Source organism: Scyliorhinus torazame, chromosome 2 (genome assembly GCF_047496885.1).
Source record: "Scyliorhinus torazame isolate Kashiwa2021f chromosome 2, sScyTor2.1, whole genome shotgun sequence".
Lineage (NCBI taxonomy): Eukaryota > Metazoa > Chordata > Chondrichthyes > Carcharhiniformes > Scyliorhinidae > Scyliorhinus > Scyliorhinus torazame.
The window spans coordinates 79,618,880-79,646,184 of record NC_092708.1 but is presented as its reverse complement, the minus strand read 5'-3'; positions in this window follow the sequence as shown (position 1 = coordinate 79,646,184).

The window sequence follows — 27,305 nt, the reverse complement described above, 5'->3', positions numbered from 1 at the left end:
ATTAATCCGTATTTGTGCAATTGACCATTCATTCTATCTCAATTTATAATTTCTAGAAGCTTCCCCACAACAGAGCTTAAAGTGACTGGCCTGTAGTTACTGGGCTTATCTTTATACATTTTTTTGAACAAGGATGCGACAGTAGCAATTCTCCAGTCCTCTGGCACCACTCTAAGATGGAGAAAGACTGGAAAATTATGGCCAGCGTCTCTGCAATTTTCACGTTCACTTGTCTCAGTATCCTTGGGTGAATCTCATCCTGTCCTGGTGCCTTAGCATCCTTAATACAGGTGATCTATCCAATGACTCCTTGTCACTTTTAAATCTTTCAAGTGTCTAAGTTACCTCGTCTTTCACCATGATCTGCATAGCATCTTCTTACTTGGTATGGACAGATAAATATTCATTTAATACCTCAGCCATGCAGCCTGCCTCCATGCGTCAATCTGCCTTTTGATCCCGAATGGGCCGCACTCCTTCTTTTACCAGCCTTTATTATTTGTGGAAGATTTCTGTGTTCCCTTTTATATTTGCAGCTGTTGTCCTTGAGCTCTTTCTTTGCTTCTCTTATTTGCTTTTTCAATTCCCTTCTGAAGCTTTTAAATTCAGCCTCCTTCTCGGTTGTATTACCCACCTGAATTGTTCCAGCACAGAAGGAGGCCATTCGGCCCATCGTGTCTGCACTACCTTTCTGAATGGCACTCGATGACGTGCTCATTCTCATGCTTTATCCACGTAACCCTGCACATTATTTCTTTTCAAATAATCATCTCATTTCCTCTTCAGTGCTTTGTTAGAACTGGTCTCCACCACACCCTGAATGAATGCCGTCCAGATCTTAACTGCTCGCTTTGTGAAAAAGTTCTCTCATTTTTCTTTTGCTTCTTTTGCAAATCACTTTAAGTCTGTGCCTTCTCATTCTTGATCCCTTTGGAGAGGGAACAGTTTTCCCTGGTCTGCTATGTCCAGGCCCTTCATGATTTTCAATATTTCTATCAAATCTCCCCTCAACTTTCTTTGCTCCAAGGAAAAGAGTCCCAACTTCCCCAATCTATTTCATACTGGAGCTTCTCATCACTGGAAACATTTTCGTGAATCTTTTTTACACTCCGCCCAATGCCTTCACATCGTTCCCAAAATGCGGCACCCACAACTATACATGACACACTAGCTGAGGTCTAACCAGTGTCTTATACAAATTCAACATAACCTTCTCCATTGCTATTCTATCGACACCAATATTAATAAAGTCTTGGATAGCATATGGTTAATTGATTGCTCTATCAACCGTGTCCTGCCACCTTGAATGACTTATGCATATATACACCCAAGCCCCTCTGCTCCTGTGCCCCCTTTAGAGCTGTATCCTTTATTTTACATTGTCTCTCCATGTTCTTCCTACCAAAATATATCACCTCACATTTGTCAGCATTGAACTTCCTGCGCCACCTATTCCCCCATTCCACTAACTTGTCTATATCCTTTTGAAGTTCTACAATTCCCTCCTCACAGTTTACAATATTTCCAAGTATTTTATCATTGGCAAGTTTTTTGAAATTGTTCCCTGTACACCAAGATCAGGAATATATATCAGTAGTAGCAACATTCCCATACTGACCCCTGGGAAACTCTACACCAAATCTTCCTCCAGTCTGAAAAGCATCCATTAACCATTATGCTCTGTTTCCTGTCACTCAGCCAATTTCATAGCCACGTTCCTACTGTCCCTTTTATCCTAAAAGCTATAACTTTTCTCACAGGTTTGTTGTGCGGCACTGTATCAAACGCATTTTGGCAGTTCATGTGCTCACATCAACAGCATTACCCTCAATGTTTCTCTGTTACCTCTTCAAAAAACTCCAGCAAGTTAGTTACACACATTTTACCTTAAGAAATCCATGCTGGATCTCTTAATTAAGCCGCGTTTGTCCGTGTGACTATTAATTCTGTCCCAAAGTATAGTTTCTCAAAGTTCCATAAAGTCTGACTGCAGGACTGCATCCCTCTTTCTGCTTATGTCCTTGGTAGCAATGTAGACCATGACCACTGGCTGTTCACCCTCCCCCCTCAGGTTCTCCGCAGCTATTCAATTACATCCTTGACACTGGCACAAGGGAACCAGCAGACCATCGTGGATTCACATCTGCAGTTGCAGAAACACCAACTATTCCCTTAACTATCAAAATTCCAATCACGATTGCTCTTCCAAGCAACTTAGCTTCCCTTCTACCTCCACGCCCACCCCGCTCCAACTCCAATGGCTGTACAGCTGAGCAAACCGTGGTGCCATGGACTTGACTTTAGCTACAATCCCCAATGAACCATCACTTTTAACATGTTCAGAACTGAATATTGGCTGGGGAGTGTGATTCACTCAGAGGACTCAGGCACTACCTGCCCATTCTTTTCTTGACCTCCTGGTAGTCACCCATTCCCTCTCCCCTGCATACTACCGCATGGGCAGCGCAGTAGCGCAGTGGTTAGCACTGTTACTTCACAGCGCCAGGGTCCCAGGTTCGATTCCTGGTTTGGGTCACTGTCTGCGCAGAGTCTGCACGTTCTCCCCGTGTCTGCATGGGTTTCCTCTATGTGCTCTGGTTTCCTCCCGCAGGTCCCGAAAGATGTGCTTGTTAGGTGAATTGGACATCCTAAATTCTCCCTCTGTGTACCCGAACAGGCGCCGGAGTGATTTTCACAGGAACTTCATTGCAGTAAGCCTACTTGTGATAATAAAGATTATTACTATACTCTTAAACTGCAGGATGACCACCTTTCTATATGCGCTATCCATAATGCTCTCAAGCTCATGAAGTGCTGCAGGGATGCCAGCTACTGCTCAAGCTCCAAAACCCAGAGCCCAAAACCCATGAAGTGCTGAAACTTCTATCTACTAGATAACAAACCTTGCCACCACTACTAAAATTTACTGTTATAATTAATCTTATTACTTAAAAATGAAAGACTCAGCTATGCATTCCCTTCTGTTTATGTCACTTAAAAATTGGAAAACTGAATGCTTTATTGAACTTACTTATTAAATTCCCACTTGTTCCACTTACTCCTAACTTAGGAAAGAGGGAAACACATCAGTAATTGGATTTTTTTTCCCACTTATCCAAACTCCGAGTGCCCTAGTCTGCTCCAATTCCCTACTCGCTCCTCCAGCAAATGAAACCCCAAGCCTGGACCTCAAATTGTCTTCTCCACATTGCTCCTTATTTCTTCCTGGTTCACTCCAGCTCAAGAGTGAACAGATATTCAAAATTTGAAACCAGGACTAATTGAAAAGGTTTTGGTGGAGAGGCTCCGTGATGATTAAATGTAGTTTTCCGGTGTTTGGGACGGTAAGTGTTAATGTGGGACTGCGGAAACATAACCACCCACATTATGATGAAGAGACTCACATTTTGGCCAAGGTTAGTATCATGACTGTACAGGCTTGGAGGGCTGGACGGCCTGTTCCTGTGGTGTATTATTCGTTGTTCTTTGTACTACAGCAAAGAAGTTGTAGAGTGAAGTATTGAGCCTGTTAGAAATCTGGATGAAGATAAGACTAGTCAGGACTATACCCTGTATTAATAATGCATCATTATATTTATGTATAAGCAGTTATTGTTTAACCATGCAAGACTCTAGACCTCTTCATGTGACAACATACAACCTTACAATATGGTGGCAGCAGATGAAGGACCACAAAATACCTCAGAGTGAAAAAGTAAAGGCATTGCAGTTTGACCTGAGAGAAGTATACCTAACATGAGCACCTCAAATACACAGCCAGAGGTCACTTTAAAAACTCCATTACAGACATGGAGGCTGAAAGGCAGAACGATCTACTGTGCAGTGTAAAACTCCCGAGCACATGGATGTCCATTGCAAGACCCAATCGAAAGCAGAATCAAAGAACCTAGCCAGACTGCAAATGTGTGAGCAAATTCTGAAAAAAAGGCTGAAATAAGCTTTTAAATTCAGCACAAAACTCAGGCAGCACTGACAGAATGATTGTTTTAAACAGTGCAGCCTGACGAATGCTGCCGCTTGAATCTAGAGTTGGTTCCATAACACATGGCAGCCGCGTGCAAACCAAAAATAAAGAAAGAGAAGCCAGAGCAATAATTTGTTTTGAAGGCTTTGTTTGATTCTCCAAGCACAGGAAAGCAACTAGCCGACCAAATTATTAGTTCAAAAGATTTTCTGCTCCATAGCCATAATTGGAGCCAGCCAAATGCCGACAATTATGGGAAGAAAAAAATAATGATTACTGTGGTGCATTTAACAAAATTTAAGGCCAGCACAGTGACGCAGTGGGTTAGCTCTGCTGCCTCACGGCGCCGAGGTCCCAGGTTCGATCCCGGCTCTGAGTCACTGTCCGTGTGGTGTTTGCACATTCTCCCCGTGTTTGCGTAGGTTTTTGCCCCCACAACCCACAGATGTGCAGGCTAGGTGAATTGGCCACGTTAAATTGCCCCTTAGTTGGAAAAAATGAATTGGGGACTCTGAATTTTTTTTTTTATAAATTAAAGTTATTCTCCCCTATGTTGTATACAGCCGTGGATGATAAATCAACACAACCAGACAAGGCGGGTGGAAGAGCCAGACTAGGCAGTAAATTGGGGGTAATGGAGAAAGAGTTTTTAAAACACATGATGGCATCAGGTTTGAATAAGAAAATAGAGGCTGAACAAGTGAATACACTATTATATTCAGTATTTCCAACAGTCGAATACATTATTGTCAGACAAAGAGCAAATAAATCTTCTGATCACTTTGAAAAGGTAATGAATTCCTTTGGCACCTACTTTGACCAAAGAAGGGCGGCAAGGTGGCGCAGTGGTCAGCACTGCTGCCTAAAGCGCTGAGGACCCGGGTTCGATCCTGGGTCACTGTCTGTGTGGAATTTGCACATTCTCCCCGTGTCTGCCTGGGTTTCATCCCCCACAACTCAAACTCTGCAGTCTCGACACATGTTCCTCTGGAGTCGAAGACCAGATGATAATATCATCCACGTAGACACGAACTCCGTCTATTCCTTCCATCATCTGTTCCACGATGCGGTGGAATATTTCAGACGCCGAAATGATTCCAAATGACATTCGATTGTAGCAAAATCTGCCAAACGGTGTATTGAAGGTGCAGAGCTTCCTTCTGGAATCTTCTAGTTGTATTTGCCATAATCCCTGAGGTGCACCTAGCTTGGTGAAGATGCCTGCGTGTGCAATCTCGCTTGTAATCTCTTCCCTTTTTGGGATCGGATAGTGTTCCCGCATTATGTTCTTGTTTAGGTCCTTAGGGTCTATGCAGATTCTTAAATCACACCTAGGGTTTTTTTATGCACACCATTGAACTGACCCGGTCAGTCGGTTCAGTGACTTTGGAGATGATGCCTTTTTTCTGTAGACTTGCGAGTTCTGATTTTAACCGTTCCCTCCTTGGTGGGTGAATTACAGGTTTTGCATCAGCACGCAGCAAAACTTTGTACTCAAATGGAAGTGTGCCCATTCCGCTGAAGACATTTGGACATTGATCCAGTATTCCTTCAATTCTGCTCTGAAGAGCTTGATGAGACGACATCAGTGTGTAAACCCTTTGAATAAGGTTCAATTGCTTGCAGGCTTTCACACCTAAGAGTGACGACTTGTCTGATCGGACAATCTAAAATCTCAGACTCATCTCTATGTGTTTGTTGGACAGTACTAAATAGCATGACCCCAATGACAAGATTGTATTGCCATTGTAGTCTTGATGTTTGCAGGCAGCTGGACGGAGTTTGGGAGCTTGCTTGAGCTTTGCGAAGTCGAGCTTCGAAAGCAGGTTAGTGGAGGCACCTGTGTCCAGCTTGAATTTACTCGGGCATCTCTTTGCATCTAACAATGTGTTCCATTCAGCGTCGGAATCAATGGCATGGATTGATTTCGCTTGTGAAGTATTCTCTGTGTGGAGTTTTCAAACTTTTCAATAATTCCCACTTGGAATGTTTTATCCAGGCAATAATCTTCAGGATCTGTTGCACTATCATGATCCGACTCATCTGTTTTAAGTTGTACACTGCCAATGTTACTCTTCTTGAAGTTCTGTTTGTGAGTTTTAAACTGGAGTGTAGATCTGCACTGTGCAGCATAGTGATTCAGGCTCCCACATTGGAGACATTGTTTGCCTTTTGCAGGGTGTTTTTTTGGAAGTGGGCGGTTCCACACCTCATGCAAGTCATCGCGTAAACATCATGACTTTTCGTGCATTTTTGCGCATGCGCAGAGCGGTTCTCGGCCGCCTTGCACTTTTTTGCGAAGTGCGCATGGTGCGGGGCCCGATTGAGTACGTGCAAGATGGCTGCCGTGGAGCCTCTTCAATTGCGACACAGCCTTGGTACACTCGACCTCATGGATGGTTTTGCCACCACGTTCACCGGTTTTATACTGCAAGTACTGATTTTTGGACTGTTGATGCACCAAACACGTTTCAATAGCGATTTCAAGGGTCAAATCTTTTTGCCGAAGTAATCTCTCTCTCTCAGGTGTTCATCAATAATTCCAAACACTATTTGATCACAAATCATTGAATCATTTAGTGCAGCAAAATTGCAGGATTGAGCTAACAGTTTAAGGTCTGTGAAAAAGTTGTTAAAAGATTCCTCTTTCCCTTGCATCTTTTTTTCAAAGATGTAGCGCTCAAATATCTCATTTGTCTGTACTTTACAGTGGCTGTCAAATTTCTCAAGGATGGTCCCATACTTTGTTTTATCTTGACCTTCTGAGTAGTTAAAAAAGTTGTAGATCTCTATCGCGTGTGGACCAGCCATAGTCAATAAAAGAGCAATTTTACGAGCATCTGGCACGCTTGTTAAGTCAGACGCTGCTAAATACAGTTGGAATTGTTGTCTAAACAACCGCCAGTGAACATTAAGGTTACCAGTGATCTTGAGGTGACGAGGAGCTTGTAGTCTGTCCATCGTGCCGGGAATCATCAGGTTTTGTTCCGAAGGCGATGCTTCTGTTGCTGAATAGCTGTCTATTCTTCTCTCTGTACTGACGTCCGGTTACGGCTATGCGGAGCTAAGCCGCACGATTCGGCAGCTCCCGCGAACACGGACTTTCGGGCTCGATAGAAGAGCCCCAACGGAATTTTTTTTACAGCCAACCCGTGGGGAAGAGAGGAGAGAGGTCCCCTACTAACTTGTATGGACCGGACCCGCAGCGAAACGGCCAAAACAGTGGCATTGGAGCAGCGGGAGAAGAGAGGGAAAACAAGCAAAATGGCAGCGGCCGGGGACAAAGAGGAGATGCAGGAATTCATCAAGCGCTGCTTTGAGGAGCTGCGTAAGGAGATGGTGGCGCCTATGTTGGCAATAATTGAAGGACTTGGGGCAACCCAGAAAGCCCACGAGGTGAAGATCCAGGAGATCCAGGAAAAAGTGAGTGAGAATGAGGATGAGCTCTTGGGCCTGGCGGTGAGAGTGGAACGGCACGAGGCGCTAGACAAGACGTGGGCGGGAAGACTCGAAGACCTGGAGAACAGGTCGAGGAGAAATAATCTGAGGATCCTGGGTCTCCCAGAAGGAGTGGAGGGGGCCGACACCGCGGCATGTGCGGGCACAATGATCGGGGTGCTGATGGGCGCGGAGGACCCCCCGAGGTTGCTGGAGCTGGAAGGGGCGCACCGGGTGCAGGCGAGGACGCCCAATGCAAATGAGCCGCCAAGGGCGATGGTGGTGAGATTTCACCTGTTTACGGACAGAGAGAGGGTCCTGAAATGGGCCAAGAAGGAGCGGAGCAGCAAGTGGGACAACACAGAGATCAGAATATACCCGGACTGGAGCACGGAGGTCGCTAAGCGGAGAGCGGGTTTCAACCGGGCCAAAGCGGTGCTGCAGCGGAAAGGAGTGAAATTTGGAATGTTGCAGCCAGCGAGACTGTGGGTTACACATAATGGCCAACACCACGACTTTGAAACGCCCGAAGAGGCGTGGACCTTTATACTAACTGAAAAGTTGGACTCTAATTGAGGGTTTGTGAGGGTGGGGGGTATTTGAGGGTTGAAGTATGATGGTTGTTGTATATAGGGGGTCAATCACGCGCAGGGAATGTTATATGGGCTGGGGGAGAGGGACAAGGCCGCAACAGAAGCTGCGCCAGAGGGGGCGGGGCAGGCTTTGGAAAGTGCGGGTTTTTTCCCCCGCGCGCGGGAAGAAAGGCGGGAAGGGGAACGAAGGAACGTATATTGATGGGGAGACTCCCACACGGGGGGGTCAAAGGGATGGCGGGGGAAGCCGGGGTCAGCAGGTGTCAGCTGACTTACGGGAGTGATATGGGGGGAGCAAAAAAGCTAGACAGGGATCTAATGGGAGGGGACTTCAACACAGCGCTGGATCCAGCACTGGACCGCTCCAGATTACGGACGGGAAAGAGGTCGGTGGCGGCCAAGGTGCTCAGGGGGTTTATTGACCAGATGGGGGGAGTGGACCCATGGAGGTTTGCAAGACCGCAGGCCAGGGAATTTTCTTTATTTTCCCACGTGCAAAAGGCCTACTCCCGGATAGATTTATTTGTTCTGGGCAGGGCGCTCATCCCGAGGGTGGAGGGGATGGTGTATTCGGCCATAGCCGTTTCGGACCATGCCCCGCACTGGGTGGAAATGGGGCTGGGAGAGGAGAGGGACCAACACCCGCTGTGGCGGCTGGACGTGGGACTGATGGCAGATGAGGTGGTGTGTGGGAAGGTGAGGGGGTGTATCGAAAGGTACTTGGAGGCCTACGACAACGGGGAGGTGCGAGTGGGGGTGGTATGGGAGGCATTGAAGGCGGTGATCAGGGAAGAGCTAATCTCCATCAGGGCTCATAGGGAGAAGACAGAGGGCATGGAAAGGGAGAGGTTAGTGGGGGAGATTTTGCAAGTGGACAGGAGATACGCAGAGGCCCCGGAGGAAGGATTACTTGGGGAAAGGCAACGGCTCCAGACGGAGTTTGACCTGTTGACCACGGGGAAGGCGGAGGCACAGTGGAGGAAGGCGCAGGGGGCGACCTACGAGTACGGGGAAAAGGCCAGTCGGATGCTGGCACACCAGCTCCGTAAGAGGACGGCATCGAGGGAAATAGGGGGAATCAAAGATGGAGGGGGAGCCACGGCTAGAGTGCAACGAAAATAAACAAGGTATTCAAGACCTTCTATGAAGAGCTGTACAGATCCCAGCCCCCAGGGGGGGGAAGAGGGGATGAGACGATTCCTAGACCAACTGCGGTTCCCGAGGTTGGAGGAGCAAGAGGCGGCTGGTTTGGGGGCACCAATCGGGTTGGAGGAGCTGAGTAAGGGTTTGGGGAGTATGCAGGCGGGGAAGGCCCCGGGGCCGGATGGGTTCCCGGTGGAGTTCTACAGAAAGTATGTGGACCTGTTGGCCCCGCTACTAGTGAGGACCTTTAACGAGGCAAGAGAGGAGGGGACCCTGCCCCCGACAATGTCGGAGGCGACAATTTCCTTGATTCTGAAGCGAGACAAGGACCCACTGCAATGTGGATCGTACAGGCCGATTTTGCTCCTCAATGTGGACGCTAAGTTATTGGCAAAAGTTCTGGCCACGAGGATTGAGGACGGTGTCCCGGGGGTGATTCATGAGGACCAGACGGGATTCGTAAAGGGCAGGCAACTAAATACTAATGTGCGGCGGCTCTTAACCGTGATAATGATGACATCGGAGGAGGGAGAGCCGGAGATAGTGGCAGCTATGGACGCGGAAAAGGCCTTTGACCGAGTAGAGTGGGAGTGCCTCTGGGAGGTGTTGCGTAGGTTTGGGTTCGGGGGAGGGTTTATTAGCTGGGTTAAGCTCCTTTACAGAGCCCCGGTGGCGAGTGTGGTGATGAACCGGCGGAGGTCGGAGTACTTTCGGCTGTACCGAGGAACGAGGCAGGGGTGCCCCCTGTCCCCCCTGTTGTTTGCATTGGCGATCGAACCCTTGGCCATATCACTGAGGGAGTCTAATAAATGGAGGGGGGTGGTCCGCGGGGAGAAGAGCATCGGGTGTCGCTATACGCGGATGACCTGCTGCTGTACATGGCTCACCCAATGGAGGGGATGGTGGAGGTCATGCAGACTCTGAGGGAGTTTGGGGAGTTCTCGGGCTATAAGCTCAATGTAGGGAAGAGTGAGCTTTTTGTATTACAGGCAGGGTACCAAGAAAGAGGGATAGGGGACCTACCGCTGAGGAGGGCGGTGGGGAGTTTTCGGTATCTGGGGATCCAGATAGCCAGGAGTTGGGGGGCCCTACACAAATTTAATCTGACGAGGTTGGTGGACCAAATGGTGGTGGACTTCAAAAGATGGGACATGTTGCCGCTCTCGTTGGTGGGTAGAGTGCAGTCGGTCAAAATGGTGGTCCTTCCGAGGTTTTTGTTTGTGTTTCAGTGCCTTCCCATCGTGATCACCAAGGGATTTTTCAAGAGAGTAGGTAGGAGTATTATGGGGTTTGTGTGGGCGAATAAGACCCCGAGGGTAAGGAGAGGGTTCCTGGAATGCAGTAGAGACCGAGGAGGGCTGGCGCTGCCAAACCTAGGGAGCTACTACTGGGCAGCAAATGTGGCGATGATCCGCAAGTGGGTTATGGAGGGAGAGGGGGCGGCATGGAAGAGGATGGAGATGGCGTCCTGTAAAGGAACGAGCTTGAGGGCGTTGGTGACGGCACCGCTGCTGTTCTCGCCATCGAAGTATACCACGAGCCCGGTGGCGGCAGCAACGTTAAGGATCTGGGGCCAGTGGAGACGGCACAGGGGTGCAATGGGAGCCTCGGTGTCGTCCCCGATCAGGGGTAACCACCGGTTTGTCCCGGGGAAGATGGACGGGGGGTTCCAGGGCTGGCATCGGGCGGGGATTAGAAGAATGGGGGACCTGTTCATTGACGGGACATTTGCGAGCCTAGGGGCACTGGAGGAGAAGTTTGAGTTACCCCCGGGAAATGCATTTAGATATATGCAGGTGAGGGCTTTTGTGAGGCGACAGGTCAGGGAATTCCCGTTGCTCCCGGCACAAGAAATTCAAGACAGGGTGATCTCGGGTGTATGGGTCGGGGAGAGCAAGGTTTCGGCACTGCACCAAGAGATGAAAGAAGAGGGGGAAGCCCTAGCAGAAGAGTTGAAGGGTAAATGGGAGGAGGAGCTGGGGGAGGAGATCGAGGAAGGTTTGTGGGCTGATGCCCTGGGTAGGGTTAATTCCTCCTCCTCATGTGCCAGGCTCAGCCTGATACAATTTAAGGTGGTTCACAGAGCGCACTTGACGGGGGCGAGGTTGAGTATTTCTTTGGGGTAGAGGACAGATGTGGAAGGTGTTCAGGGAGTCCGGCGAACCATGTCCACATGTTTTGGTCATGCCCAGCACTGGAGGGGTTCTGGAGAGGAGTGGCGGGAGCAATATCTCAGGTGGTGAAAGTCCGGGTCAAGCCAAGCTGGGGGCTAGCAATATTTGGAGTAGTGGATGAGCCGGGAGTGCAGGAGGCGAAAGAGGCCAGCATTCTGGCCTTTGCGTCCCTAGTAGCCCGGCGAAGGGTCTTGCTATTGTGGAAGGAGGCGAAGCCCCCTAGCCTGGAGGCCTGGATAAACAACATGGCTGGGTTCATAAAGCTGGAGAGGATTACGTTTGCCTTGAGAGGGTCTGCGCAGGTGTTCTACAGGCGGTGGCAACCGTTCCTAGACTACCTCGCGGAGCGTGAGAGGAAGGTAGGGCAGCAGCAGCAGCAACCCTGGTGGGGGGGAGGGAGGGGAGAACGAGAGATTGTTTGAGGGGATGGATGAGCAGGAGATAACATGGAGGGTGGGGGAAACTGGCACGTGCGGGTGAGAGCCAGTGTATAAAGCTAAGTGAATATACCATTTTGCCATGTATATATCTTGCTCAGTGCGATTTTGTGTTATTTTGTTACGGGGGGGGGGGGGGTTATTGTTTGTAAGGGGAAAAAATTGTGTTGCTAAAAAACTTTAATAAATATTTTTTTTTAAATAAAAAAATTCTTCTCTCTGTACTCACTAAATTTAACGAGGTAGATTCAGTGGCCACTCTGGTAGCATGTTTATTACTAAGTTTAAGTAACAACTGTAGATGATGTTGAAGAACACTCAAAGTAAACTGAAAGAATTTATTAAGTAATGATAAAATTAATAAATGAGTTTGACACTCCACTGAACTAACTCTAGCAATAAAGTAAGGATAAATTACTGTACAAACTGTATCTAAGTTATACGTGGTGTTTAGGCTGGGATCTTACTCTGCTACACTGCTGCTATCTGGTAACTCCTGCATGGAAAGAGAGCTTAGAGTTTCTGGGACCTCAGTTATATAGTGGGTTTTGTAATGCCCTCTAGTGGTCGTGTTACAGCTAGGTGTTGTGATTAACCCTTTAAGGGAAGCACGGTGGCGCAGTGGGTTAGCCCTGATGCCTCATGGCGCCGAGGTCCCAGGTTCGATCCCGGCTCTGGGTCACTGTCCGTGTGGAGTTTGCACATTCTCCCCGTGTTTGCGTGGGTTTCGCCCCAACAACCCAAAGATGTGCAGGCTAAGTGGATTGGATATGCTAAATTGGAAATTTAATTGGAAAAGAATTAATTGGTAACTCTTAAAATTTTTTAAATTTTTTTTAAGTGATTAACCCTTTAGTTACATGTCTGTCTACATATCATTACAGCTGTATGTCAATAAACAGTTTATATTTCACCACCCAAGCCTTCAGATCTATAAGCGAGACACCAACTAACGGTTTATGCCAGGTTTATACTTTCCTGGCATAAACCGGGGCATCTGGTCACCCTGTCCAGCTCTTCACTCTCTCCTCAGGTAACAGGCCCTGAGCTTGGACCTCAATTTAATTTCTTCCCATTGCTTCCAATTTCTTCCAAGTTCACTACATCCCAATTATCTCCTCAGTTAAGTGATAAGCCTGAGCTCCAGCCTATTTTTCTCATCTCTGCTGCTGCCAATTTCTTCCAGGTCTGCCTCGTTGTTTTTCCTGATATCCTCCTCAGGTAGGAGATAGGCATGTGGCTGATCTTTCTGATTTGTTCTGGGTCCGCTCCAGCTCCCCATCCTCTCCTCTGAGACCAGATAGACCCTGGGTCTGGTCCTCAATTTATCTTCACCCCAGTGCTCCCAATTTCTTCCCGGTCTGCTCCAGCTGCCAATTCTCTCCTCAATACATGGTAGGTTCCAAGTCTGGGTTTGAATTTAAGTTCTCCTCTGTGCCCCTGATCAATGTTTAGCTGTACATGTTGACAGTAGAAGTGACTATCAGTTTTAATAACAGCGAATGCTGACAGTTTTACCATCATAACAACCACAAATTCATGGCCATTGTCTTCCTCTACTTCAAACCTGTTTCTCTCCAACCAACTGATTTGCTACTGTTTTGTAACTGACGATTTCCTTCAATGCTAAACCTATACTTTTGAATTCAGGAAATCTTGAGCAGTTACATCATTATGTGAATAACAATTTCACAGTATTGCATGGTTTATTACCAAATTAGTACAATGAATTCATGCAAACAAATTAAATGACAGAATCTCAGGATGTCAAACCATTCCTGTTTGACTTTACACTTGAAATATAAAATATTTTGTGCGTCTGGCTGACAGTATTTTTTTCAATTAATTAGCTTATTCTCATTGTTCTATTTAAAACGGCTAATATTTTGCACTATTTGAATTTATGTTAGCAAATTCAGAATTAATAAGTAAATTAGTACTACTTTAGATTGACCTATTTTGAACCCAAGTCCTATTTTAGCATTCATAGACCACAGTAAGTTAATTTTTCAGCATCATCCTTTTGAGTATGGTTACAAAGCGCTGAGTAGCTGTCCATAATTATATCATGCAAATGACACTTGCTTTTGTTCAAGCTTTCTCCCTCAGATGGTACTTTCTTTTATCACACTCCCCACACATCTGTGTCTCTGAAACAGCACTGAAAACTCCTCCTCTTTTAGTCCCAGAGTTCCTTTTATTATCTGTTCTGACTGTCACATAGACACAGTTAGGATTTTGAACTCACATTGCAATGACATATCCTTGTGACATGGGTTATGTTGCCAGCTGGTATGAACAGGTGTATAGTGAATTTCCCATCAAATGGCAACATGCATTTGGCCATGGACCAAACTGAAAAATGAAAAACCTGTTCATTAAAGTCACCCACAGAAAGTGATTGGATATCAGCAAACAGAACATACAATGGTATGTGTGCTCTGTGGCACTCGTGCCTGTTTTAGATCCCCAGTGAGTACTTGTCGTTTCTTTATAGCACAGAGGTCATAAAGCCATATAAAGCACAATATAATGCAATATAATTAAATTCTCTTTCATGCAAAAGCAATGCGAAGTAAAACAATTATTGGAATAATCTCAAAAGGATGATATTGAAAAAAGGTGTTTTGGTAATAGTCGAACAAGAACATCAAGTAACATATTAACTGAGGGTTAAGAAAATAATTGGTTTGTGTTTTGGAACCATCTATGACTTCAACACAATTAAAACGTTAAATCTGAAGAACACAAAATAGGTCAAGTATATGTTTTAAAATTCCAAGTTTTACCAGTTTATGTGCCAATGAATCATTATTCCGATTTTGAAAGATACTTTTTAAATTATTTTAATTATTTGAAGATAAGGGAGAGGGGAATGTATGCAACAACAGTCACTAATAGCTATTAGAAAACATCCATTCATTATTTATGTGAACAGTTAGCATGTTAACCTTCTAAGGTATAGGGGCGGCATGGTGGCACAGTGGTTAGCACTGCTGCCTACAGCGCTGAGGTCCCGGGTTTGATCTCGACCCCAGGACACTGTCTGTGTGGAGTTTACACATTCTCCCTGTGTCTGTGTGGGTTTCACCTCCACAACCCAAAGATGTGCAGGGTAGGTGGATTGGCCACACTAAATTGCCCCTTAATTGGGAAGAAAAATAATTGGTACTCTAAATTGTAACAAAAACCTTCTAAACAGGTATCAACAGCAAAGTGATACTTTTGTTCTGGAGAAAGTTATCTTGTACAATTACAAAGCATTTTACTTCTTCAGAGTGACAGGAAGATGATGCTACAAGTGTATGCATCATTTTCTTATAGACTTTGTGCGCACCGGCAACAGGTGTGATTCATGAGGTAAATCAAAAGTGAACAAAGACCATTCACCCATGAAGCTTACCTTTTAATACCTTAGTTATCGTATTTTAGGTCCAATTACATTTTGAACGTTCCAAATTATTTTGTTTTTATTTGGCCTTCCTTGTAGGCTAGTCCAGTAATAACCTTTGTGCAAAATCTAACATGAGTATGTCAAATTTACTTTCATAATTATACATTGCTATCCCTCTTTTGTAATGTCTTTTTGGGTTTACCTCACCTTTACCATTTAACATTCTGTAGACCCTTAACTGCTATTGCTCTAAATTATTAGCAGTGAGGTATGTTAATACCAGTCGTGCAAAATGGTATGTTAGAGAATCAGTAACCTATTTTACACTGTGCTTGATTTTCTTTTCCATTTAATTTTACAAAAAGAGAAATTAGGTATGGTGTAAAACAAGCTGTTGATTCACTGTTGGCACATTTTTTGCTGCTGGTATTAACCAATTGAACCTGCAATTTTTTGCATTCCTCATCCCTTTTACATTGAAATTAGTCATGATAATCTTATCTCCACACTCTCCAACGCTTGCATGGGTTATTTTTGTGACATGGGAACTCAAATTGAAAACAAATCTGCGATGTTTTCTGATCAATGTATTCTAAACTCTTCGTATAACCAGTGTTGGATTTTGTGGTTCTGGTACATATCATAGCATGAGATTAACTTTTAAATTGCTTAGTCACATTCATCTTGCACAGCAGCTGAGGGGCAGTAAGCATTACTCCTGTTCCTAGACATTGAAAGTGGTGAATGAATGTTTACTTCCAGGTCCTTTTTTCAATGCTCTCTTATGACCAGTAGACTGCATGTTAAAGAATTCCACCTAGACCTTCTTGAAATTTGTGCTCTGTGCTTCAGTAAGTGCACCTTGATGCAAATGACAAACTATGCTTTTTGTAGTCTGAGATATGCTCTCCACTGTCGTTGAGAGTGCCACAGGGAGTAGGGAAGGTTGAGGTTGCACATTGGGTCCTACTATCTCCTCTCTGTGGGTGCCTGAGGAACAAAGAACATTGGCAGAATTATACGCTAAGGGCAGGCTCCCCACACCCCAGCGTAAATTTCCGGTGTGAGCTCGCCTCTGCCTGACCGGCTTGCCCCAATTAATTTTTTTCCCGTTGGTCATTTAATTAGTATAAGATGGGAATTCTATTCATCTCGAGGTGGCAGACCCCCTTATAGAGCTGCTGGCCAAACGGAGGCCTGCAGCTCTGTGTCATACCAGGATTGGTGGCCAACGCAGGTATTGCAGGAGGGCCAGGAGGAAACGGAATCATGGTTGCCTCCAAACCCAAGTAAGTCCAGGATCGCGCGAGGCTGGGTTAGCAGGCCCACTTTGGGGTTTTGGGGGCATGTCGGACAGGGTAGGGGAAACTGGATGTGGAGAGACAAATCTGAGGATGGGGCAACCTCTAATTGGCACAGGAGGACTGGGAAGCATTTGCACCACCCTCCTCACCCCCACTCTCCCATAGGGTTACACCTGCCAGATCAATCCTGCCACTCTAAAATTGGGGTGGTAGAAGGATGAGCCTTTTAATTTGGTGAATGTAAAATGAACTTCTGTTGAATAACAAAATGGGAGATGATGTGTACCATTCCAGTGACAGCCAACAGCCAGCTTAAGCATATTGATTGATTGATTGATTTATTGTCAAATGTACCGAAGTACAGTAAAAAGTATTTTTCTGCGGCCAAGGGAATATACACAGTGGACAAAAAGAATAATCGACAGAATACATTGACAAATAGTACAACAACAAATAGTGATTGGTTATACTGCAGAACAAGGGCCAAACAAAGCAAATACATGAGCAAGAACAGCATAGGGGGTTGTGACTTGTGTTCTTACAGGGAACAGATCAGTCCGAGGGAGAGTTGTTGAGGAGTCTAGTAGCTGTGGGGAAGAAGCTGTTTCTATGTCTGGAGATCTGGCATATGACTGAACACATAGCATTCAGGTTCCATGTGCTTGTAAGATTACTAGGTTACTAATAAAACGTTACATGTTGGTGGCATAATTTATGCTGGATGCTTGGCATTGTTAATGGACTGGTGATTAACATATTGGTATTACTGTTACATAGTCAAAAGAACCGTATAAACAAAGGTGAATATTTTGCAAAGTGCACTTTACAGTAATCGCAGTACACGAAAATAAACTACTGGTATTACCAGTAATGTACCCTGCATAGTCCAGAAACTTCCCTCTGTACCGCTTCCCATTCTCTTCTCCTGGGTGAGACAACAGTCACTTCCCTCAGTTACCTCCTCCATGTTGCTCTGCTGTTAGTCTTAATGGGCGGCTCTCTCCTTCAAGAAGAACCATCCTTTTCCACAGTCTTCCGAAGCAGGGTCACTGAATGATGCCATCTGTTTTCCTTGTCTCAAGCTGCAGCCAGCTTTAAGGATTCTTTGCAGTCCTTGAAGACCTGTTAGCTCTGATATTCCATCCCTGGCATTGTGTATGCACCAGTTCCCAATATTATAAGAAACTGAACCTAGATTGTAGCTCAAGGTCAGCAGGCAGCATCATCAAAATATGCAGTACTCAAAATGCACCTGTGTTAGGGCTGCATTTTGCACCCCTCTATATAGTTTTCACAAAATGGATTATATTGTACTTCCCGAATTACATTTGTGTAAATATGAAGGATAGAGAAATCCTTTGCATTTTAGTGCAGTTTATTTTATTTCTTACAATTCCAAGATTAGTGAAAACAATTATAATCTTACTGTGTTCATCAACGATAGCACAGTATCATCAATTCATGGGCTATCAGATACTAAAAACTGAAAAGACTCAACCTTCTACTTGCAGTTATTCATGTCAAAGATTTGCGAAGGTAGATAGCTTTCAACCCCTTTTCCTCCCAGCTCTTCCACAATACAGAATTTCTCTCAGTGATGGAGTAGCTACTTCTTAACACCATTATGATTAAGCTCTTGGTAGTGCTGGAATGACAGATGTAAGATTACCTTTAATAAGTGTCCACTCATGCATGCAAATTGAATTAAGTAATGGGAGTAGAGATTTGTTCCATAATTAAGATAAAAATTCATGTCAGTTTAAACCCTGGCGTATATTAGTAACATAGTAAAAGCTTCTTTATCTGGAATAAATTCTCAATTTTAGCCACCCAGCATTTATAAAATAAGAAATAACCTGTCTGGTGCATTTTTACATTGACACTATTTACTTGTTAATCTTCCTGATTCCTACTGTATTTTGCTTTTTAGAGTCAAACAATAATCACTATATATGAATATGTGAATGAAAACTTGTTATAACTCAAAACAATGGAAAACAATACAGGAACTTTAAAACAATCAAAATATTTGATTTTACATCTTGAGCCACGTTACATTTTTACAATTAATTCTTTAGTTCCAGATACAGTAGAGGAATTATATTTTCCAGGCAGTATTTAAATAATAACTTTGGAGATGGTTGAATGAAGCCACCTACTTAATTATCACTTTTTGACAATTATCCTGAATCAATAGGAGTCAGCCATGCCTCAGTGGTGTCTCGCTCACCTCAGAGTCAGAGATCTGAGCCCCAACTACAGAGATTGAACACGTAATCAAGACTGACACCATCATGCAGTACAGAGGGAATGCTACACTTTTGGAAGTGCTGTCCCTCAGATACGATAGTGAGCTAGATTATCTGTCCTCTCAAAGGAATGTAAAAGGCTCCATGGCACTATTCAAAGAGCAGCAGGAGATTTCTCCTGGTGTTCTGCCCATTATTTATCCCCTCACTAATAAAGCAGATTAGTTGGTCGTTTATCTCATTACTGTTTGTAGCACCTTGCTGCATGCGGATTAGCTGTCCTGATTCAGAAAGTGATGCCATTTCAAAAGTAACTCATTGGCTGTGGTGTATTTAAAAATGCCCTGAAAAGAAAGTTTTTTAAATGAAAAAGATCGGAAAATAGTTATACTCCAATGCTGGCAGTTAGTTTCTTCCCGCTAAAAATAATTTACAAAAATTGACTTTTTTCTGGTCCTTTGCAACATATTATTTGCTACTTTAGATTTTATTGGATTGGATTGGATTTGTTTATTGTCACACGTACTGAGGTACAGTGAAAAGTATTGTTCTGCATGCAGCTCAGACAGATCATTCCGTACATGAAAAGAAAATACATAATAGGGCAAACATAAAATACACAATGTTAATACTTAGATGCAGGCATCGGGTGTGTAGTACTACTCGGTAGAGAAGATGTGTGAAGAGATCAGTTCAGTCCATTCGAGGGTTGTTTAGGAGTTTGGTAACAGCGGGGAAGAAGCTGTTTTTGAGTCTGTTCGTGCGTGTTCTCAGACTTTTGAATCTCCTGCCCGATGAAAGAAGTTGGAAGGGGATGTAAGCCCGGTGGGAGGGGTCTTTGATTATGCTAGCCGCTTTCCCAAGTCAGTAGGAGGGGTAGATGGAGTCAATGGATGGGAGGCGGGTTCGTGTGATGGACTGGGCAATGTTCATGACTCTCTGTAATTTCTTACCATCTTAGGCCGAGCAGTTGCCATACCAGTCTGTGATGCAGCCAGATAGGATGCTTTCTATGGTGCATCTGTAAACATTGGTAAGAGTCAATGTAGACATGCCGAATTTCCTTAGTTTCCTGAGGAGGTATAGGTGCTGTTGTGCTTTCTTGCTCATGGCGTCGATTTGTGTGGACCAGGACAGATTTTTGGTGATGTGCACACCGAGGAATTTGAAGCTGTCAACCATTTCCACCTCAGCTCCATTGATGCAGTCAGGGGTGTGTACAATACTTTGCGTCCTGAAGTCAATGACCAGCTCTTTAGTTTTGCTGACATTGAGGGAGAGATTGTTGTTGTTACACCACTCCACGAGGTTCTCTATCTCCTTCCTGTATTCTGACTCATCATTGTTAGAGATCCGACCCACTACCATCGTGTCATCAGCAATCTTGCAGATGGAGTTGGATATGGAGTTTACAGTTTACATTTATTGTTTTCCTTAATTTTTGAGGTAACTTTTATGCAGACTGGTTCCACGAGGTAGGCAATTCCGCCTATTATGTGTTTCCCAGAGAAAATTGGTGTATTGTACTTTCTCCTTGAACTGTGGTAAAGGTACTCCCACACTGGTGTTACGTCGGATATTTTATGATTTTGTCCCAGCAATGATTAAACAACAGAAATTTCTCTTCAATTTGGGAATGGTGTGTGACTTGGAGTTGCTGGGTTTCCCTCAGCATTGCTGCTCTTGTTCTTGACAATAGAGGTTGGACAGAGGGATAACACAAATTTAGCAAGGCTGTATTCTCCTGACTAGGATTGGGCTTCTTTAATGTTGTTGCAGCTGCATGCGTCCAGGCAGCAGGGGAGTATTCATTCATACTGAGCCTTGTAGCTGATAATAAATCTTAAATTATCATGATTATTCTGCGTATGTTTAACTAGCAGTCGTGAACATTAAATTTTACAGCACAAGTTCATGTTGCTTTCCATGTGCTCTGCCCAGGCCAGAGCCCACCGTTGTCTAATTTTACTGCAGTCAAATTAACTCATTGATCTCACGCATATTGCATTTGACAAGTTTTGTGAGATTATCTCGAAGTATAACCAGAGAGAAATTACCAGACAGCCTTTTTTTTTTTAAATTTAGAGTACCCAATTCATTTTTTCCAATTAAGGGGCAATTTAGCGTGGTCAATCCACCTAACCTGCACATCTTTGGGTTGTGGGGGCAAAACCCACGCAAACACAAGGAGATTGTGCAAACTCCACACAGACAGTGACCCAGAGCCGGGATTGAACCTGGGACCTCGGTGCCGTGAGGCAGCAGTACTACGCACTGCGCCACTGTGCTGCCCCAGACAGCCTTTTAAACATCAAACTTAAGCTTTAATTGTAAGGAGAAACAGACTGTCATGTTAGCTTCTTGCAAACATTTTTTTTTTAATTCTTTGAAACGTGGTTATTCAATTGCACATAAACAGACAAATGCAAAGGTATGCTCTATTTCACCAGAAAAGGAGGTTTTGCCAACAGTGTAACTGTGCGCCAGCTTGAACTTCTAGATACTAATGACAACTGGTACATTGGTAGAAAATGGCCATTATTTACAATGTTTAATCCTTCCAATCTAATGTGCTTTGAATTGGTTTTATATTAATGCAAAGTTGTTCAACTTTTCTTGTTACACTGAATTAGGTAAACATTGCAATCATAGTGCTTGAATTCAAAATGGGCAATATTAAACTTCTTGGCCAGAGTTAGCAAATAATGCATGATGTTGCCGGGGACGGTAGGTTACTGCACCATTAGTCGTGTCAAAATTCCTAATATTGCAATTGGAAATCTAGCAGTGTATTTAATAACTGAGGAAGCCATGAAAATGTAGTTCTGGTTTCAGATCAATAAGAGATATAATAATTGTAATGTAGAATTCACAACTGTCTTCCCAGAAACCACTTGGAAACACATTTTAGTAAATAAGTAATGCACCATTAAATATTGGATGCTTGACGATGATCAGTTCAGTATACATCTGAAATTCTCCCTTGGGAAATGGCACAAAATGAACCTATTACTCACATTTTGCTGTTAATTTCCATTCTGTCCTTTAACCATAAATGACTCCTTTCAGCAAATACATCCGCCAAAGTGGCAGATGCTCAGATGTGTCGCACAATATGTCAGAAACTGCAAACAATAAACCCAATGATATGACTTTTTTCTATGTGTCTTATTCAATGTAAGGCAGAATCTGTGATGAGACTATGTACATTCCCGAATGCATTTTGCTAAAAAAAAACTTGCATCTCTGTTTTGAGGATTTTTACATTTACTTTATCTAATTAAAACTGTTCCTGCAAAGCCAACTTTGAAACTTACACAGAAATGAACATCAAATAAACCTATTGAATTTTAGGGTAACAAATTACTTTCCATTATACAAAATTCTTGTTGAAAGCAGGACACTGGAATACAAAATAACAACACATGTTTTGCTACCTGCACTTTTTAAAATGCTCAGCACATCATACATCAACCCACTGCCAAATACCACCGAGAACTCAAAGTACATGAAATCACTTTTGAATGACAAGTTTGTTGTTGCATTTTATTTTTTTGTTTACTCTGTTGTACAATGGATAATTAAATTGACTATATTACAGATAATTACCAGTTGGCTACTTTTTCTGCATTTTAAACAAATCCTATCCCAAACCTAACTCCAGTTCAAGCAATAATATTTCTCAGCAAATCAGTTATGCATTTATCAGTATTTAAACGTGTATTTGTGTGAAAAGCTGGATTATGTGCCTGCAGAGTGACACAGCTGGTGGCTCTGTGCAGCAGGCTAAAGGCTAACCAAAGTCATTCATCTATCAGTGATAATTTCAGGCCGTGTCTGCTAATAGGGCACTCTTGCTTGTTCAGGTCCTGTGACAAATGAATATACCAAGTGTGATGACATCAGTTCTAATCGTGCTGATAAAAGGACACTTATATTGGACAATACAGAATGATGAATGAGGTACATGTTCATTTACACATCTCATTACTTACTTTTCTGTTCATCACTTCACTAAGGCTGAGTCATATGTACGTTTGGATTATGCTGCTGGATGCACCATGTGTTATATACAAAGCTGACCAATTTTTTGAAAGAATGTTGGCTATAATTAAAAGAGAGAAGTGGAAATAGTTCAGCAACATAGTTTATGGCTAAATTGACACTAATTCCCATGATTGAGTCAGTGTCCCATTGTTGACATCTGATCAAAATTGAATTGCTATAATAGCTTCCCTTCAAGCTTTACAAACTGCATAGCTAGTTCCATGTAATCAGTAACATTAAACTTTCACACATGCAACAATCTTTTACACAAGTGCTGGATTTCAATATGTGAGATTAATGTTTCAGTATAAAGTTTACTTCGAAAGAGATGAGTGGCCATTTAATATGGCCTATCTCTTTTGTGGTAAAATGAAAATACATACTTCCAGAACAATATTTAAACCAACTTATAACTTCCAATTTCATTTCATAAAATGAATTCTACTTACAATATGTTACTTTTCCATAGAGAGAGTTTCAAAATGAATTAGGTAGTTAGTTATCTTTCAGTTATAGCGTATTTATGCAGGTTTTAAGAAACATTTTGAAGCTAGTTAATGTACTAATAAGCACTTCTCATGTTATTTCCTCCTGGCGAGGAATAAGGATTTTGCCTTGAGAATCCCTAAAAACCTTACATACAATATTTTGTGAAACCTTTCACTTTTTTTCATTTGAACAGAAAGGAGCTAAGGGACAGATATTGGACATAAACTGATAAATGTGTCTTCACAGAAGACTGTTTGAAATGCAGTCAGGTTTATTAAAAATAAAGCTATGCAGGCTTTCACAAAACTAAACGTTCAAGACTGCAATAAACGCATTAAAAATCATCTAGCTTACGTTATCTAGTTTAAGTCAGCTAAAAAGATGCACTGATGTGGTGAAGCATAGCATATTCTTTCATTTACATCATCACATGAAGATTAACTGTAGTGTTTGAATTAAGTAAGTTTAGTCGTAATTGGTTTTCTCTTCAGTTACCTTGCTGTGAATAAAACCAGTTCATTGATTTGTTCTACCATGTGTTACTTGGTCCATTTTGGAGACTGCATCTGAAAAACATCATGTGTAGCACAAGTCATATCAGCATACTATTGTCATACATCATGATTCCACCATCATACTGCCTTAGATAAAATCAACATTAGTAAACTCCCACAAAGATAACATGGTCAGATTGCATACAGAAGTAACCAATGTACGAAGGAGCAGAGCTAGGCCATTCGGTCCCTCAAGCCTGCCCCGCCCTTTGATAAGATCATGCCTGATCTGTTTGTGTTTCAAATGTTATATTCCCATCTACCGGTCGCACAGTAGTTAGCACAGTTGCTTCACAGTGCCAGGGTCCCAGGTTCGATTCCCGCTTGATCCAGCGCGTTCTCCCCTTGTCTGCGTGGGATTCCTCCGGGTGCTCCGGTTTCCTCCCACAAGTCCGAAAAGACGTGTTGCTTTCTTCCTCTGTGTGACAAATATAAATTTCTTTACCCGTCAGTCTGGCCTCAATAAAAGTCGAGATAGATTTGCAGGTACAGCATTAGTTATTTTATTTGACTTGCAAGCCTGATTCATTTCACAGAGGCACAGGACACAGAACTAGTCTCCTAGACCTTGGAAAACGAATGAAGAAGGAGATAAAGGGACTTCTGCAAATACATTCAAATGGCATCAAGTTTCACATACAAGATTCCCATAGGTCATCCTATACCCCTCCTGACCTGGCCATACATCCTGATTGGCTCACTTCTCATCCCTTCCTCTGGCCCCCTATTACCCAGCATCCTTTTCTCCTCCTTTGCTGTACCCACCTCCTCCTTGCTTTGCCATGCGGTCTGAAATCCTTTGTCTGTGAACTCACCAGGATGAGACTGGCCTATCTCTACATTACAGTAACTAATATCTCTAAAGTAACTATTTTATATCACATTCGTCATGTGTACCCGAACAGGCACCGGAGTGTGTCAACTAGGAGCTTTTCACAGCAACTTAATTGCGGTGTTCATGTAAGCCTATTTGTGATAACCTGTGATTCCATTGCCTAACAAGAATGTATCTGCCTCCATCTTAAAAATATTCAATGACCACGCTTCCATTGCCTTCTGAGGCGGAGAGTTCCAAAAAATTCTCATCTCTGTCCTAAAAGGACGACTCCTAATTTGAAAACAGTGCCCCCTCATTCTGGGCTCACCCACAAGAGAAATCATCCTTTCCACATTCACCTTGTCAGGACCATTCAGGATCTTGTATACTTCAGTCAAGTCACCCCTCACTCTTCTAAATTCAGTGGAAACAAGTCCAGTTTGTCCAACCTTTCCTCCTAAAACAAGCTGCACATTCCAGGTGTCAAATCAGAAACCCTGCTCTGAATCGCCTTCAATGCACTACATCCTTCCTTAAATACGGTTCGGCATTAAGCTGATTTTGAATATTAAAATCCACTTAACTGAATGGTAATCAGCTTCACGCCCTAGCTGGGTGTGAACCTGATTAAGTCTGAATTCTCCCTCTGTGAACCCGAACAGGCGCTGGAGTGTGGCGTCGAGGGGCTTTTCACAATAACTTCAATGTAGTGTTAATGTACGTCTACTTGTGACAATAATAAGATTATTATTATCAACAGGCTCCCCTTTCTTCACATCTTTATCCTTCAAAGAACACAAATAAATTGCTGAAACATGATTTCCCTTTCACAAAACCATGCTGACTCTGCTCAATTACCTTGTGATATGCCATCAATGAACACATGATGAGTGGTGAACGTAACTGAGGCTTTAATACACTAAACAGAAAGCCTCCTGGCCTCTGATCCCGAACTGGATCAGAGGCGGAGACCAACCACCTTTATACATGAGCCCAAGGGGAGGAACCACAGGCGGAGCCAGGAGGGGCAAGCCCAGGCATGTAACAATACAACAGTACAGTACAATTCAGTGGTTTACCACATTCACCCCCCTGTTAAAAAAAAGAGTCCGGCGGGGGTGAAGTGGACGGGTTGAGTTATAGATCGAGTCTGTCAGGGGCTCTGACTTTCCGCTGCGACCGTCTCAGTCCAGGCTGTGGTGTGGACACTGGTGTCGGATGAGGTGTCGAGGCTTGCCTGTCCAGTAGTGTGTTGTCTTCTGCATCTCATAGTAGATGAGTAGCAATGGGGGGAGCATGTGTAGGGTCGGGGGTACTGGTGATGGTCACTGGAGAACCTGCGGGTGCCAAATCCCGCAGGGAGACTGTCCTCCCGCACGTCATGGTGTGCCACGTAGGCATATTGGGAGTTAGCATGGAGGAGAAGGACCTTTTCGACCAGTGGATCCGACTTACGGCTCCTCGCATGCTTCCGGAGGAGGAAGGGCCCTGGGACTTTCAGGCAGGATGGAAGCAAGACCCCTGAGGTGGACTTACTGGGGAAAACAAACATCCTCTCATGAGGGGTGACATTGGTGGCGGTACACAGGAGCGACCGGATGGAGTGGAGCGCATCAGGAAGGACCTCCTGCCAACGGGAGACAGGGAAACTTCTAGACCGTAGGGCCAGGAGGATGGCCTTCCAGACCGTCGTGTTCTCCTTCTCCACCTGTCCGTTGCCCCGGGGGTTGTAGCTGGTCGTCCTGCTGAAGGCGATGCCCTTGCTGAGCAGGAACTGACGCAACTCGTCGCTCATGAAGGAGGAACCCCGATCGCTATGGATGTAGGTGGGGAACCCGAACAGGGTGAAAAGGCTGTGCAGGGCCTTGATAACGGTGGTGGAGGTCATGTCAGAGCATGGGATGGTAAAAGGGAATCTTGAGTATTCATCAACAATGTTGAGGAAGTACACGTTACGGTCAGTGGAGGGGAGGGGCCCTTTGAAGTCATTGCTGATGTGCTCAAAGGGGCGAGAGGCCTTTACCAGCTGCGCCCTGTCTGGCCGATAGAAGTGCGGTTTGCACTCCGCGCAGACCTGGCAGTCCCTGGTCACGGCCCTGACCTCCTCGATGGAGTAAGGCAGTTTGCGAGCCTTGATGTAGTGAAAAAGACGGGTGACCTCCGGGTGACAGAGGTTGTTGTGGAGGGCCCGAAGCCGGTCTACTTGTGCGCTGGCACATGTACCACGGGATAGGGCATCTGGAGGCTCATTGAGCTCCCCAGGTCGATACAAGATATCGTAATTAAAGGTGGAGAGCTCGATCCTCCACCTCAGAACCATTGCCCTGCTATGTATTGTTAAACATGAAGGCAACCGACTGCTGGTCAGTAAGGAGAGTGAATCGCCTGCCGGCCAGATAATGCCTCCAATGTCGCACAGCTTCTACAATGACTTGGGCTTCCTTTTTGACGGAGGAGTGTTGAATCTCGGAGGCATGGAGGATACGGGAGAAGAAAGCCACGGGCCTGCCGCCTGGTTGAGGTAGTGGCCAGAGCAAAGTCCGATGCATCACTCTCCACCTGGAATGGAATGGACTCATCCACAGCGTGCATCGCGGCTTTGGCAATATCTGCCTTGATGCGGTTGAAGACCAGGCGGGCCTCAGCCGCCAGGGGAAAAATGGTGGATTTAATAAGTGGAC